General features: G+C 48.9%; 1 protein-coding gene across 4 annotated transcripts in view; it reads right to left on the bottom strand.

The window, feature by feature from the left end:
• Positions 1–15,910, bottom strand: part of S100PBP (S100P binding protein) — a 464,083-nt gene that overhangs the window by 320,894 nt on the left and 127,279 nt on the right. For all 4 annotated transcript variants that reach the window (XM_069223393.1, XM_069223397.1, XM_069223396.1 and 1 more), the window contains one exon: positions 9,551–9,609. The gene's annotated coding sequence lies outside the window, so the exon portion shown is untranslated. The remainder of the gene's footprint in view (positions 1–9,550; positions 9,610–15,910) is intronic.

The following is a 15,910-nucleotide window of genomic DNA, read 5'->3' as shown; positions in this document are numbered from 1 at the left end:
TAATCACAGAGTAGGATGAGGAGAATAGAGCTTCCAATTGCTTCCAGTACTAGGTCTGTCACTTCAAATGTTGTAAGGAGGACAGGATCTCCTGCTCAGGAACCACCACTGTCCCATGGAGAGAGGGACAGCTTGAGGCCCACTTACCTTTAATAGCTTTGGAGCTTGGAGAAACTAGAGTTAGCTAAGAAGCAGTGCGAGGAGAAAAAAGCGGATAGAAATGGTGGCAGTGACAATGAAGATGTTGAGGTGCCCATGGGTAGGGGTTTGATTCTAGGCTCCCCAAGGAGTAATACCCAGGTACATAGAGGGGGATGACATTAACAAATGGCTGACTGCATTTGAAAGGGCCCTTAAGACATGGTGGTTCCGCACTAAGCATTGTGGTTCCCTCTTGGGGGATCTGATTCCAGTAACTGGGATGGCTCTTGACGTGAAGGGGAGGAGGCTAAATCCTACACCCACAAGAGGAGATGCTTAGTTAAGAAATTTGGTTTGACCCCAAAGCAGTACAGGGTGAAGTTCAGAGACACCCGGAAAGTGAGTACACAGCCTTGGATGGACTTTCTGGATACCTCAGAGAGGGCACTAGAAGGCTTGATTGTTCGTGACCAAGTAAGCACATACGAGGGATTGTATAGTTCATTTTTGAAAGAACACATTATGACTCATGTACAAGAGAAGTTACGCCAGTATCTAGTAGACTGTAAGCTGTCTAGTCCTAGGGAAACTAATCAAGGCAGCTGAAGTGAGGGCCAGAAGAACGAGTTACTTACCTTCGGTAACGACTTTTCTGGTGGATACATTAGCTACCTGTGGATTCCTCACCTAATGAATACTCCCATGGCGCCAGCATTCGACGGAAATCTTCTTACTAGTCTCTGCACGTCGACGAGGACGTCACTCTAGCCCACGCGACGCCGTCTGACGTCATACAGGCAATAAGAGGTCCTCGACGACATGCCGACGACAGTACCAATCATTTTTTACGTGCATGAGAACAACCAGGCAATGCAATGAAAGAGCAAGGCAACATCCCATTACATTGTAAAAATACACAACACTGCATGAATAACTGTAAATCTTTTATATATATATATATATATAACTCTCTCTTTTTAAAATATATATACACATCAAGTATATACACAAAGATATATACATATATACATATATATAAATATAATATATACAACATCTATTGCACCCTCAAAGACCAAGAGGAGCGTACTCAAGGATTACTTGGTAAGACCAGAAAGGCAACGGGGAGGAGGGTGGGACCGTGAGGAATCCACAGGTAGCTAATGTATCCACCAGAAAAGTCGTTACCGAAGGTAAGTAACTCATTCTTCTGATGGATACAACTACCTGTGGATTCCTCACCTAATGAATAGAGTCCCAAAGTAGTACCACGCCCGGCGGTGGGTGCCTAAATGGTCAAACAAAGAAATCCTGCAGCACTGACCGTGCAAAATGGCCGTCCCTTCTAACCTCAGAATCCAAACAGTAATGTTTTGCAAAAGTGTGAAGGGACGACCAAGTTGCGGCCTTGCAGATGTCGACCACAGGAACACCTCTGGCCAAGGCCGAAGTGGCCGACTTAGCTCTGGTGGAATGAGCTCTAATGCCCTCAGGAGGATCCTTCTTTGCCAAAGAGTAACAGATTTTAATGCAAAGAACAACCCACCTGGATAGTGTTCTCTTGTGGACTGCCTTTCCTCTCCTCTTGCCCACGTATCCAATAAACAGCTGATCCTCCAGCCTGAAATCCTTTGTTCTATCAATAAAGAAGCTCAACGCCCTCTTTGGGTCCAGACGGTGCAGTCTTTCTTCCTCTTTGGAAGGATGAGGCGGAGGATAGAACGTGGACAAAGTAATTGCCTGAGCCAAATGGAAAGGTGAAACAACCTTCGGGAGGAAAGCAGCCTTGGTCCTCAACACCACCTTATCCCCATAAAAAGTTGTATAAGGGGGCTTTACTGATAAGGCCTGCAACTCACTCACTCTCCTTGCTGATGTTATAGCTATCAGGAAGACTGTTTTTAAAACCAAATACCTTAAGGGGCAAGAATGCATAGGTTCAAAAGGGGACCCCATAAGGAAAGTCAGGACCAAGGACAAATCCCATTGCGGCATAACGAATGGCTTTGGAGGATATTTATTTAGAAGACCTTTCAAGAATCTGATAACAATAGGGGATTTAAATAAAGATGGTTGGTCTGGAAGACATATGAAGGCTGACAAGGCCGATAAATAACCCTTAATGGTAGCCACTGCACAACCTTTCTGCGCTAGAGACAGAGCAAAAGACAAAACGTCCGATAGATGAGCATGCAAAGGATCAATCTGCCTCTCTCCACACCACGCAACAAATCTAGACCATCTATTAGCGTAGACAGATTTAGTGGAGTGTCGCCTGGCCGCTAATATAACATCCACTACCTCAGGCGGGAGAGAGAAGGAACTCAGGTTGCCCCGTTCAATCTCCAGGCATGTAGGTGCAGACTCTGGAGGTTGGGGCGTAAAACCTGCCCCTGCGACTGCGAGAGGAGGTCTGCCCTGAAAGGGAGACGGAGCGGAGGGCACATTGAGAGTTGGAGAAGGTCGGAGTACCATACCCTCCTTGGCCAATCCGGAGCTATTAGGATGACTAGAGCCCGGTCCTGGCGAATTTTCCTCAATACTCGAGGAATCAAGGGTATGGGAGGAAACGCGTAAAGCAACTGGCCGCACCAGGTTATTTGAAACGCGTCCCCCAACGCTCTCTGCATCGGATACTGGAGGCTGCAGAATAACGGACAATGCGCGTTCTCTCGAGTGGCAAACAGATCTACTCGAGGAAACCCCCACCTCTGGAAGATTAAACGGACTTGATCTGGATGGAGACGCCACTCGTGGTCTGCCGAGAATTGGCGACAGACTGTCCGCACGCACGTTCAAGACTCCGGCCAGATGGTTTGCTATCAAGCAAATCTGATGGTCCTTTGCCCAGGACCATAGTCGAAGAGCTTCTCTGCAGAGAAGGTACGACCCCACTCCTCCCTGCTTGTTTATGTACCACATCGTGGTAGTATTGTCCGTTAGGACCTGTACCGACTGACCACGAAGGGAAGGGAGGAAGGCCTTGAGAGCCAGACGTACAGCCCGTAACTCTAACAGATTGATGTGAAACATCTGTTCCTCTGGAGACCAAAGACCTTTGATCTCCAGATCCCCCAGATGAGCTCCCCACCCTAGAGTGGAAGCATCCGTTATGACTGTGGCCACTGGTGGCGACTGCTGGAACGGCTTTCCTTGTGAAAGATTGTTGCTTGCAATCCACCACTTCAAATCCACAGCAGCATCTCTGGAGATCTTGACAGTACTCTCTAGATCCCCTTTGTGTTGAGACCACTGCCTTCGGAGGCACCACTGAAGAGCCCTCATGTGCCAGCGAGCATGCGTGACCAACAGAATGCAGGAGGCAAACAGACCGAGCAGACGAAGGACCTTGAGGACTGGAACTACCACTCCATTTCGAAACATTGGAACCAAATCCTGAATATCTTGAATCCGCTGAGGCGGAGGAAAGGCCCGACCCAATGTTGTATCCAGTACTGCCCCTATGAACAGGAGGCGCTGAGAGGGCTCTAGGTGAGATTTGGGCTCGTTCACTGAAAAACCGAGGTCGAACAACAACTGGGTTGTTGACTGCAGATGATGCGACACAAGCTCCGGGGACTTAGCTTTGATCAACCAGTCGTCCAAGTAAGGGAATACTGCTATCCCCTTCCTTCTGAGTTCTGCCGCAACCACCGACATCACCTTCGTGAAGACTCGAGGTGCTGAAGTAAGACCAAACGGAAGGACCGCAAACTGATAGTGCTGCGATCCCACCACAAACCGGAGATACTTCCTGTGTGACTTGAGTATCGGGATATGAAAGTAAGCATCCTGCAAGTCGACAGACACCATCCAGTCTTCCTTGTTCAACGCCAAAAGCACCTGTGCTAGGGTCAGCATCTTGAACTTTTCCTGCTTGAGGAACCAATTCAAGATCCTCAGGTCCAGGATTGGTCTCAAACGACCATCCTTCTTGGGAATCAGGAAATACCTTGAGTAACATCCTCGACCCCTTTCCTTCTCTGGGACCAACTCCACCGCGCCCTTTGAAAGGAGGGCTTGTACCTCCTGTTCTAGCAACAGAAGGTGTTCTTCTGAACAATAAGAAGGGCGGGGCGGGATGAGGGGCGGGAACTCCCGAAAAGGAAGGGTGTAGCCTTTTCCCACAATACTGAGAACCCAAGTGTCCGTTGTAACAGTCTTCCATTTGGTGAGAAAATGCTGTAATCTTCCCCCTACAGGAGAGGAGTGAGTGGGAAATGGTGGAAGCCTAAGGCTGCTTCCCCTGCTGCACCCCGCCAGAGGATGAGGAAGAGGCAGAGTGCTGCGGAGAGGCTCCTCTGGTGCGGACCCTACCTCTCCCTCTAAAAGATCTATAGGGATGGGAAGAGGCAGGTTGCTGATATCTTCCCCGAAAGGAAGAGGAGGAAGAGCCACGCCCAAATCCACTAAACCTCCTGAAAAATCTGGAAGAGGCCGTGGAAGAAGGAGCTTGGAGCCCTAACGACTTAGCCGTGGCCCTGCTCTCCTTAAAACGTTCCAAGGCCGAATCAGCCTTGGCTCCAAACAGTTTGTCCCCATCAAACGGGAGATCCAACAATGTGGACTGTACATCCGCAGAAAAGCCCGAGTTACGGAGCCAGGCCTGCCTCCTTGCCACCACAGTTGTGCCCATTGCTCTGGCTACCGAGTCGGTCGTATCCAGTCCCGTCTGGATAATCTGGGTCGCAGCAGCCTGGGCATTTGAAACAACATCCAAAAGACCCTGGGGAAGCTCTGTAAATGATGAGGAAATGTCATCCATCAGAGCATGAATATACCTCCCCAGGATACAGGTTGCGTTGGTGGCCTTCAACGCCAGACTGCAGGACGAAAAAATCTTCTTGGACTGCGCCTCTAGTTTCTTTGAATCTCTGTCCCCAGGCACCGTCGGGAAAGAACCAGGCGCTGACTTGGATGAACAGGAGGCCTGCACCACCAAGCTCTCCGGCGTAGGGTGCCTAGACAGAAAACCAGGGTCAGTCGGAGCCGCCCGATACCTCCTGGCCACGGCTCTGTGAACTGCTAGGGAAGATGCCGGCCTCTTCCACACCTCTAAAACCGGATCCAGCAGAGCGTCATTAAATGGCAAAAGAGGCTCCGCCGCAGCTGAGGCCGGATGTAGCACCTCTGTTAGAAGGTTTTGTTTAGCCTCCACCACCGGCAAAGGCAGGTCCAAAAAACTAGCTGCCTTCCGTACCACTGCGTGAAAGGAAGCAGCCTCCTCAGTATATTCTCCCGGGGACGAAAGATCCCACTCAGGGGAAGTGTCCAGCCCACTGGCCGACTCCAGACCACGCAGCCCATCACCCGAGTCCTCTTGCTCTCCTTCCTCCAGGGCTCGTTGGTACTCCTGCTCCTCTAATACACGGAGAGCACGTCTCCTCGAATGAAGCCGTTGTTCAATACGCAGAGTCGACAATGCCTCCGCCGAAGATCGGCGCCGATCTTCAGAAGCCACCGACGCCGCGTCCGGCGCCACAGGTAACTTCGGCGCCGACGAAAGAGCAGTCGAAGCAGATGGACCCACCGGAGTCACAGGCCGAAATTCCGACGTCGACGGGATGGAAATCCCCGGGGCCAATCCCTCTGAAGCCACCGGAGCGGCCACCGGCGCCGACACTGGCGCCGAGCCCACGTTCCCAAAAGGGAGAAAGGGCATAAAGGGTGCCGGCCGAAGAGGCGCAGGATCACCCAATGAAAAGGCCAAAGGCCCAGCCGGAGCACCCCCTGGAGCCATCTGTTGGAAGATGGCATACATTGCATTCAAGAATGCAGAACTATCGGCTCCAGGGGTGGGAAAAGCCGGATACTGGGGTGCCTGTCTCGGAGGCGACCCCGACGCCGGCCTCGACGTCTGCAACGCCGGAGAAAACACCTGAGGCTCCAATACCTCAATCACCGACGCCTGTCCAGGTGAAGTTGGAGACGCCGGAGAGGGCAACGGCGTCGAAGGATGCGGCGTAACCGTGGGACTGATCTCCCATGTCCTTCGGCGCCGATCCGAAGACCTGGAACGAGTCTCCTTTGAATGACGCCGAGATTCTCTACGGCGCCGGGAGTCTTGATGACGCCGATGTCTTGGTGAAGAAGACTTCTTGTGATGCTTCTCCTTCGATTTCGCCATAAACAGCTTCGCCTCACGTTCCTTGAGGGCCTTTGGATTCATGTGCTGGCATGAATCACAAGTCGAGACGTCGTGGTCGGAGCTCAAACACCAAAGGCAATCGGAATGAGGATCCGTCACTGACATCTTGCCTCCACACTCACGACAAGGCTTGAATCCAGACTTTCTCTGCGACATTATTACCACAGCGAAAGACTACGCAGCAAAAATACACTGTAACCACAAAAGTAACAGTTGCTCCCTCGAAGATAACCGTTTCGAATGCACGGAAAAAAGGGAACTGACGTCGGCACGTCGTCGAGGACCTCTTATTGCCTGTATGACGTCAGACGGCGTCGCGTGGGCTAGAGTGACGTCCTCGTCGACGTGCAGAGACTAGTAAGAAGATTTCCGTCGAATGCTGGCGCCATGGGAGTATTCATTAGTTGAGGAATCCACAGGTAGTTGTATCCATCAGAACCTGGGTTTCCAATCAGCAGCAGGGGGTGACCCGAAGAAAGGAGGACCGGTCCCTTCCTAGGGGAAAGAAGGTAAAAAACAGGCATTTTCCACAGACCCATAAAAACCTAAGAAGGGTGGGGGGGGGGGGTATGGGGGGGGCAATCAGGGAAAGAAGGGTAGGTACTTTGATCCCTCCAAGGTGGAAAAGTGCTTTGACTGTGGTTAGCCATGGTACAACAGAGGAGATGCTGTCTGCACAAAGAAGCCCTAGACTGTTGGCCGGTCCTCAGGGATTGGAAGTGTAAGTGTGGGGGTGGAGGGTACCCCAGAGAGGGGCAGGGAAGAGCCAGAGGCAACCTTAGTATCCTTTGGTGGGGTGGATCTTGCACCCCAAGCCACCTTACCACCAAGCATGGACCAGTAAAGGCAGAGGCTTAACATCAGCGCGACTGAGGTTGAGGCTCTGAGGGACCCTGGAGCCAGTGTGACTATGGTGACAGATACACTGGTGTCTCAAGAGCAGACCTTCACCAGGTGACCTATGCAGGCAGCAGGACCAAACTCTATCAAATGGCTAAGGTGAATTTGGAGTGGGGAGGTGTGACAGGCCCCAAGAAAGTAGCTGTGTCACCTAGCCTTGCAATACAGTTTTTACTGGGAAATTATCTCGAAGTATCGGAGCGGTCAAAAGTGGAGAGGGCTCCATATGAGAGTACTGAAGCTCCATGAGTGAGTATGTGCTGTCTGACCAGGTCACAGATTACACAGAAGGGAAATGCTGGATGCTTGGACCCTGGAACGAAGGGCTAAGCTTCACTGGACAAGGGTGCTGGGTCTGGTGAGCCAGCCCATAAAACTCCAGAGGTGCAGCAGGAACCTGACCCTGATGGGGAGGATCTGACCTCGGAGGATGGGACTCCATCCCTACCAGCTGTATAAAACTTGGCAGAAATTACAGTAACCAGTAGTCCCTACAGAAAGGTGTCTTTTTAGAGGCAAAGAGATTGTCCCACTCTTTCACAGGATCTATTGGGAAGATGGGCTGCTGTATACTGAGGCCAGAAACCTCAAAAAAGGGCCCACCAGGAGGTTAGTGGTGCCCCAGAAGTAAAGAGTTTAGCCTGAGTCAAGATACACCCTTGGCAGGACACTTGGGGTGGAGCAAGATCTGGATCCAGTTAGTGAACCATTTCTATTGGCCTCATATCTCTCAGAAGTTAAAGGAGTTTTGTAGCTTCTAGGTCAACTGTCAGGCCAGTGGGAGAACAGGGGGCACCCCCAAGGCTCCCTTGATATGATACCACTGCCAGTGATTGGGACCCCTTTTGAGAGGGTGGGGGTAGACATGGTTGGTCCCCTAGAACCACCTACTGCCTCAGGGAATAAGTATATCTTGTTGGGAGTTGATCACGCCACAAGAGAACAATAGCTGCCCGTGTAGTGGCTAGGGCCCTGCTTGGTGTGTTCATCAGAGTGGGTTTTCCAAAAGAGGTTGTTTCTAATAGGGATACAAACTTCCTGTCCAGCTATCTGAATGCGATGTGGGATGAATGTGGGGTTATTTACAATTTCATCACCCCTTATCATCCCCAGAAGAATGGTCTGGTGGAGAGATTTAATAAGACAGTAAAAGGCATGATCAATGGTTGTCTGACAAACTCGGGAGAAGATGGGAACTTCTCTTCCCATGCCTACGGTTTGCCTACAGGGAGGTCCCACAAAAGGGGGTTGGTCTCAGTCCCTTTGAGTTGTTGTTTGGGCACCCTGTGAGGGGGCCATTATGCCTGCCAAAAGTCTCTTTGGAGAAGCCTCTCAAGGAAGCAAAGGACAATGTATTTGACTATATGCTAGGCTTGCACTCACGCATGGCACAGTACGCAAGCAGGAAACTGGAGTCCAACCAGGAGCTGATGAAGCAATGGTATGATCGGAAAGCTGCAATGCCAGAGTATACTCCAGGACAATTGGTATGAGTGTTGCAGCCTATAGCTCCTAGGGCCCTTCATGACAAGTGGACTGGGCCCTACCCAATCAATGAAAAGAAGGGTGCGGCTTCCTATCTGGTAGATAACACCACCCCCCCAAGAACCCTTATAGGGTCCTGCATGTCAATAGATTGAAACCCTGCCACGACAGGGCAGACATGACCATCTTACTGGTCACAGATGAGGGAGAAGAGGAGAAAACTGAGCCAGTGCTCGACCTCCTGTCAGAATGCAACAATATCCTAATCAGACTAGGGTAAAGTCAATAAGTGTAATTACTCACAAGGGGCTAACTGGGACCCATAAGAAGCAAAAAGGAACTTGGAGGTGATTCTAGAATCGGCGAAACTCCCAGATGGCTGCCAGATTAAGAACCATAAGTTTGCATACTAGTTTTGCAAACCAAGAAGCCAACAATAGAACGTCCAGGTCTCTCGCCTAAGGCGAAGCGCATTACACCTGAAGAGTTAGAGCCGTAAACAGCTTTGTTCCCATCAGAAAAGTTTAGTCAGGGTAAAGGAGTCTTAAAATTCCATTGTGTAGTACCTTCAGGCTTCATTATGAAATCTGCATAAAGAGAGGAGGTTCAGAGTAGTGTCTCGTATTGGAGTCAGTCTGTTACCAGTATCGGGAGGCAGAGCTGGGCGGTCTGAGGAGACTTGCCACTTCCTGTTCTTACACCACCTGCTGTCAAAGTCAGCACAAGCATATCTAAAAAAAATTATTTGTGTGACCATATAAGAAAAGCATAAATAAAATACAGCAGTTTCGCTTTAGAGATATAAGATCTAGCGGACCTTAGTAAATTTAAACTAAATATAAGACACCTCAAGATTAAAGCAGAACAAGAACTTACCCGAGTTCAGTGAGCAGTACTTCGGGATTAATGAAGAGCAGTGTTGTCAAACAAGTACACTAAAGAGGAGAAAATAAAAAAACTGTTTAAACTGCTAAATTTCTTTTGTAAAGGAAATAAGTTACTAGGAAAAGACATTTTAATTTCCGAGACGCAATTTCCTTAGCTACATCTTATCAAACGAAATATATAAACATATGTACATATTGTTCAAGAAGAAAGGATATCAGCTGGGTCAGAAAATGCATATAAAATTTTAGTAATACACAAGTTAAATGTTCTATTCAGTTTTCTATAAAATTGTGGATGATTAAATATGTTATTTTACAGTTGAGATGCTGAATCCTGAGACAAAAAAGCAAAAATATCTCTAGCAAGATATTGGGTGACAGGAAATACTCAGGAAAAGACATCTCGAAGCCCAAACGTCTCTTCTTACGCCCCCATCCCCTCTCCCCCCCCCCTTCTGACGGTCTATCCAACGTTTTTCTTTGAAGGACAGAGGTTATCGGAGGGAGAGGCATAGGGAATATTTCTTCATTCTTCTCTTGCGCTGAACAGGTCAGAGTTTTGACACCTCCTCTTCAATGATGTGCAAGATGGGTCAGTAGAGTGAGTTGCGCACTCTACCAAATTGACAGACCAACAGCACACAGACTGCAAGCAGGTGCTGGGGCAGTTTCCTAGTCTGTTCTCTTTGACCCCAGGTGTCACAGATTGGTGTGTACACCACATTGACACTGGTGACAGCCCCCCTGTCAAAAATAAACTGTACAGGTTGTCTGACCATGGCAGAGACAGCATTGAGGCGGAGGTAACCAAGGTGCTGGATTTGGAGGCGATTGAGCCCTCTCATGGTCCATTGGCCATTCCAGTGGTACGGGTTCCCAAAGGTTCTATGTGGACTACAGAGGACTAAATGTAGTCACAGAGATTGATGCCACCCTAATATCTAGAGCTGATAAGCTCATTCATAGGTTAGTGGCTGCTAAGTATCTGAGTACATTTTATGTGACTTCAGGCTACTGGCAGATTCCACTCACTGAAGGAGAGCAAAGGAGAGGTCAGCATTCTCCACGCCAGAGGGCCATTACCAGTTTAAAGTAATGCCCTTTGGCTTAAAGAATGCCCTGGCCACCTTCCAAAGGATGGTGAACAGGGCCCTGTCTGGGTTGGGGCAGTTCAGTGCAGCATATCTGGATGATATAGCTGTGTATAGTTCCACCTGGAGGATCACCTAAACCACCTGAGGAAAGTGCTTCAGGCCATGCAGCAGGCAGGTCTGACTTAAGGTCAGCAAGTGCCAAACTGGAAAGAGTTTGGTGGTGTAACTGGGCCACTTGATAGGTAGAGGCCATATAAGAACCTCTCCAGGCCAAGATCCAAACCATTTTGGATTGGACAGCTCCTACTATCCAGACACAGGTCAGGTCCTTCCCTGGTCTGAATGGGTACTATTGAAGGTCTGTTCAGAACTATGGGACCATTGTGGCTCCCCTGACAGAACTTACTTCTAAAAAGAGGCCAAAAAAGGTGATATGAACTCTATTGTGTCAGAAGGCTTTTGACACTCTAAAGGCTGCTGTGTGTTCAGTACCAGTGTAGCTGCCCCCGGACTACACAAACGAATTTGTGGTGCAGACTGATGCTTCAGAGCAGGTAACTAGGGCAGTGTTGGCACACCTAAATGAGGGCCTTGATCAGCCAGTTGCATTCATTAGCAAGCGAATTCTCCCCAGAGAACAAAGTTGGAGTTCTATTGAGAGGGAGGTCTTTGCTGTGGTCTGAGCCCTGAAAAAGCTGAGACCATATCCGTTTTGTACTCACGTTCGTGTTCAAACCGACTACAGACCTCTCAGGTGGCTCATGCAGATGAGGGGGAGAGAATCCCAAGCTTTAGGGGTGGTCCATTTCTCTACAGGGGATGGACTTTACAGTGGAACATAGACCTAGGGTTGCCCATGCCATTACAGACGGACTTTCCAGGTTTTTCCACTTAGCTGATGAGGACTACCTGGATGCAGATTTGTGACCCATCACTATAAGTTTGGGAGGAGGGCCATGTTGCAAAGTCATCCTTTGGTCCTGTCCACCCACATTTGTTTTGCTGACTGGTACTGATGGTAACTGACTGACTGATTGTGCTCTTGGCCCTGCTAGCCAGGCCCAGGCCAGTGCCATGTTAAAACACACACGTGTAGTAGAGTACACTAAGTACTAGGTTATCCTTACAACTGGCTTGACAGACCCTGTAAGTCCCTAGTAGCTAATAGGGCAAGGGAGTACAATCTGCCTTTAAGTCCTGAGTAAATAATCGGGCATGGCAATTAGACACCCAGAAGTATTTCTGCACTTGCATGTGTGCATTGCTGTGTGCTTTGTCCTTTTAAAGGCAAGCCTGCCTTGCAGCCTGTCTTTAAAAGTCAATTTCTTACCATTTCCACGACAGCTCCTATAGGTCCCTAGTAGATAATAGGGCAAGGGGGTGCCAACTACCTATAAGACCCTAGTAGATAATAGGGCATGGAAGTTAGAGGTCCAGCAGATTTGCTGCTCTTTGCATGTGGACACTGCTGGAGGTTTTCTGTCATTTTTAAATGCAGCCTGACTATGTAGACCGCATTTAAATGGAAATGGTGTTCCAATTCGACTTTGGTGCTATGGGCACTTTAAAAGTGATAATCTACATTATATTTTACACACTGGGTACCCCCAGGGTCCTTCCCAGGTATCCCATGGCTGGGTGTGAGAGGGGGGCAGGGTCATGTAACTATAAACAGGGTCCTTATAAAATATGTTTTATAAACCCTAGTGAGGGAAGACTTTATTTCATTTTTCCCCCATTGTAGATACTAAGCTCCATAGCCTAACATTGCAATATTGTATCCAATTGTAAATATTGTTAGAAAAGGCATATAAGTGACATTCCAAGACTTAAAAGATTGGTTTTGATTGAACCAGCAATTTGCCATTGGCGAATTTATCATTACTGTTACAGCTAAGAAGTTATGAGTCTTTTCTTTTGTAAGCCAAAATCCAGCCTTCTGCAGGTCCCCCCCGATTGGTCATCGCTAACAGGATTAGCAAGATGACTTTGAATAGGTGATAAGTGGCTGTCCGTGGGAGAGGCTATCTGCTAAAGGGAGCTCTGCAGCTGCACAGGAATGGCAGAGCAGGAGGAGGGGTAATAAACCATACAGCCTCAAAGGAGAGCAGGACAATGAGGGTAAGACAGGCCACTTACCCTCACACCCTCTGCCACTTAGCCAGACAGCAGGCTCAAGGGAGGAATTTGCAGATGTCAGGAGGAGAAGAACTATGGAAATGAGCCACACTGGGAGCTGGTTTAATTAGATCTAACTGCTCTGCTGAAATTTCAGCCATCATGGATTTTGGAAGAATTGGGCTTTCTGGGGCAGGAACATGCCACACTTTGAAGGAAGTGGTCATGCACCTGGGTGTCACCCAGCATTCTATTTGTCAGTGGTGCCCCCTTCCTGATGCCCAGGAGCTGTGAGAAAATGTGAGAGGTGCAAAGCCTCTCAGTTCTGCTGCCTGAAACTACAAGAGAAAGAAGGACTCTCCTGCTGAAACCTGGATCTGCACCCTCGGACTGCATTTCAGTGAACTGTGCCTGGTGCACAATCTGGTACTAAAGCCCTGGGGACTATGTTTTTCTTCAAGAAGGACTAAGGAGTGGATTCCCTGCAGCTACAGGTTAACAGAGCTTCACCTGCATTATTTCTAACAAGGATCCCCAGCCTGGAGTGCATTGAGTCGACTTTTAAGGATTTGGGCAGGTGCACTGTGAGAATTGTAGTCCCAACTTTCCAAGGACGATCCCGGAGATTCCAGACCCTTGGATTTGTGTTTTGGACCCTTTCAACCTACAAGGAGGACTTCAGGAAACATCTCCTGACGTTTGGAGAACGTTTGTGAAAAAACTCCAGGAGGTGACCAACTCGACCCGGGACGTCAAGCCAGCGAACGCTTACTGCAACCCGGCCTGGATTTTCAAGTTTGTCCCGCTGGAAAGCTCTGGAGATCAGACTTCCAGGATTTGTCCAGGAGCTCCCTGAAAGTTAAGCCGATGAACCGTCACCAAATCCGGCCTTGTGAAGAGCAGCGAGGGCCCTTGGAAGAAAAAGCGCCAGAAAAGTTTCTAAGTGTGAAGATAACATTTTGACCTAACCTCCCGCTTAGCCCATTCAACCAGGGCTCCATCGCAGTCAGCCTCAAGCTTTGCCTTTGGCCCGGTCTAGCGGCGCGACCATATGTCCCAATTTGGTGCTTTATGTTTTTAAGCGCTAGTAAGTGTTTATTCTTTAAACATTTCTATCTCCCGTTCCCTACATTGGATTTTTTAATGTTTTGGTGTCTACTCATAAAAATACAACCTATTTTTATAAATTGGTGTGGGAGTTATAGTGTGTGTTGTGTCTTACTTGTTTACTCTACTGGTGTTTTTGAATGCTTTACACTCTTGTCTTCTAAGTTGGGCCTGCCTGCTCGGTTACAGCTACCAAGGGTTGAGCAAGGTGCTAATTTACTGAGATCTTTACTGGCCCTGTATTGCGTTCGTGGCCTGACTGCCAGTGGTAGATGCATACTTACCACTACCAATGACCCACTTTCCAACACGTCAAAAAATGCTTTTCATATGGAAACATGGTCTTAACTATGCCTACTAGCGACCGCCACAAGGTAACACACACACACACATTTATATATATGCACATTACCTACTGGCGGTCGCCAGTAGGTAGTTACATTTAGGACCTAGTTTCCACAGGAAAAGTTTTTTTCACTTGGCTATATCTTTGGCACCATTCGACGAACCTTCAAGACACTTTCCAAAACAGTATCTCATTGGGTCTTGTGTATGGCAAGTTTCTGGGTGATCCATCAACAAGGGGCCGAGAAAAAGGGGGGTGTCAAAAAGTGTGTTTCCCATGTTAATTCCCATAGAGATTTCAGACATGACTGCAGCCAGAACCACTGACGGGATTACACCAAATATGGCGGGAAGGTAGCTCTTGGTCCAGAAAGCACGCTTTTGTTCTTTGGTGTAAACCCATTCAGTAGTTTGAAATATTAAAGAAAATCCAAATTTGTATATCTAACTGCATAAATTCTCCCAATATCGTGCACAGATGTTATTGGCTGCCAACACAGGAAGTGCAGGCAGCCATTTTGGGAGACTGACTCAGCCAAGTCCCAAACAAAAAGATAAAAAGTAATGATAAAGGGAGCTGGGTATAAATGGCCAGATCACCCAGCTATGCTGCTAGGGTACCACCTCCGTGGGGCGAACTAAAAAAAAAAACTGATGCGGGGGGCCATTAATGGCCCTGGGGACTGCCTCCTTGCCCCCCGACCCAACATGCAGGAGATAGGTGTTTTCTTTTCGCTAAGCAAGACAGGACGGTTCCTACCAAGTAAGAGCAAACATCCAGAAAGCTATCAAACTGCCCCACTTGGTGGAAGCAGAGTTTTAATCCTTTTCTCTGCCTGCTGCCATGCAGGCAGGGAGCGAGATGAAATGATTGCTCCCACATGCAGGGAGCAGCATTTGTAGCTGCTCCTGCATGCAGGAGCAATGGCAGCTCTCGGTAGGAGGGACCACAGGGACCTTGAGGCTCCCTTTCACGGTCCAATGTTACACAATGGGTGTCCTGGGTGGGGTCAGGGCATCCAGGTACTAGCGGTCTGGCTGTGAAGTTGGGGTCCCTGGGGCCATATGTGGACTGGGAGGGGGTGCTCCCCCTTTAAAGAATGCATTTGGCCGAGGGGAGGTGGTGGTCCCCAAGGCATTGTAGGACCCAGAAGGGGGATGCGCGGGTCCCCCTTCTTTACTACATTTACCACCCCCCTCCCTCATTACAATAAAGCCCCTGGGGAGGTGGTGGACCCTGGGGCTCATAAGAGTCTCAGGAGGGGGGCCCCATGCGCCCTGCCCTTCTTAATCTTTTTTACACATATTTGCAAGCCACTGGGACCTGGCCCACCCGGGGCTTTATTAAATACTAGCCGTGTGCCCACACTTGTAATTTTTTTCTTTCCATTTTTTCCACTAACTCACAGCAAAACTTTAAAAAATAAATGTTTTTTTGCCTTGGTGGGGTCCCCGACCGACCCAGAACCAAGGATAAGGGGTCAAGGTATTTCTACCCTGCCCCCTTTCCTGTGGCAACAGTGTGTGGAGATAACTGCTTAATGTGCCCTGCAAGCATTCCCGCCACACAGCTGAAGGCTGAGTGTGGCACACAGTTGGGTGTTTATAGGGGGTTGCCCGCACACGGCCAACCCGCTCCGCGTGCAGCAGTGACTGGATTAGCATAACGTCATTAAAATTACTTA

The sequence above is a fragment of the Pleurodeles waltl genome, chromosome 3_1, assembly GCF_031143425.1.
Source record: "Pleurodeles waltl isolate 20211129_DDA chromosome 3_1, aPleWal1.hap1.20221129, whole genome shotgun sequence".
NCBI classification, from domain to species: domain Eukaryota; kingdom Metazoa; phylum Chordata; class Amphibia; order Caudata; family Salamandridae; genus Pleurodeles; species Pleurodeles waltl.
Note: the sequence above shows the minus strand (reverse complement) of the source record. Positions and strands in the feature narration are given on the sequence as shown.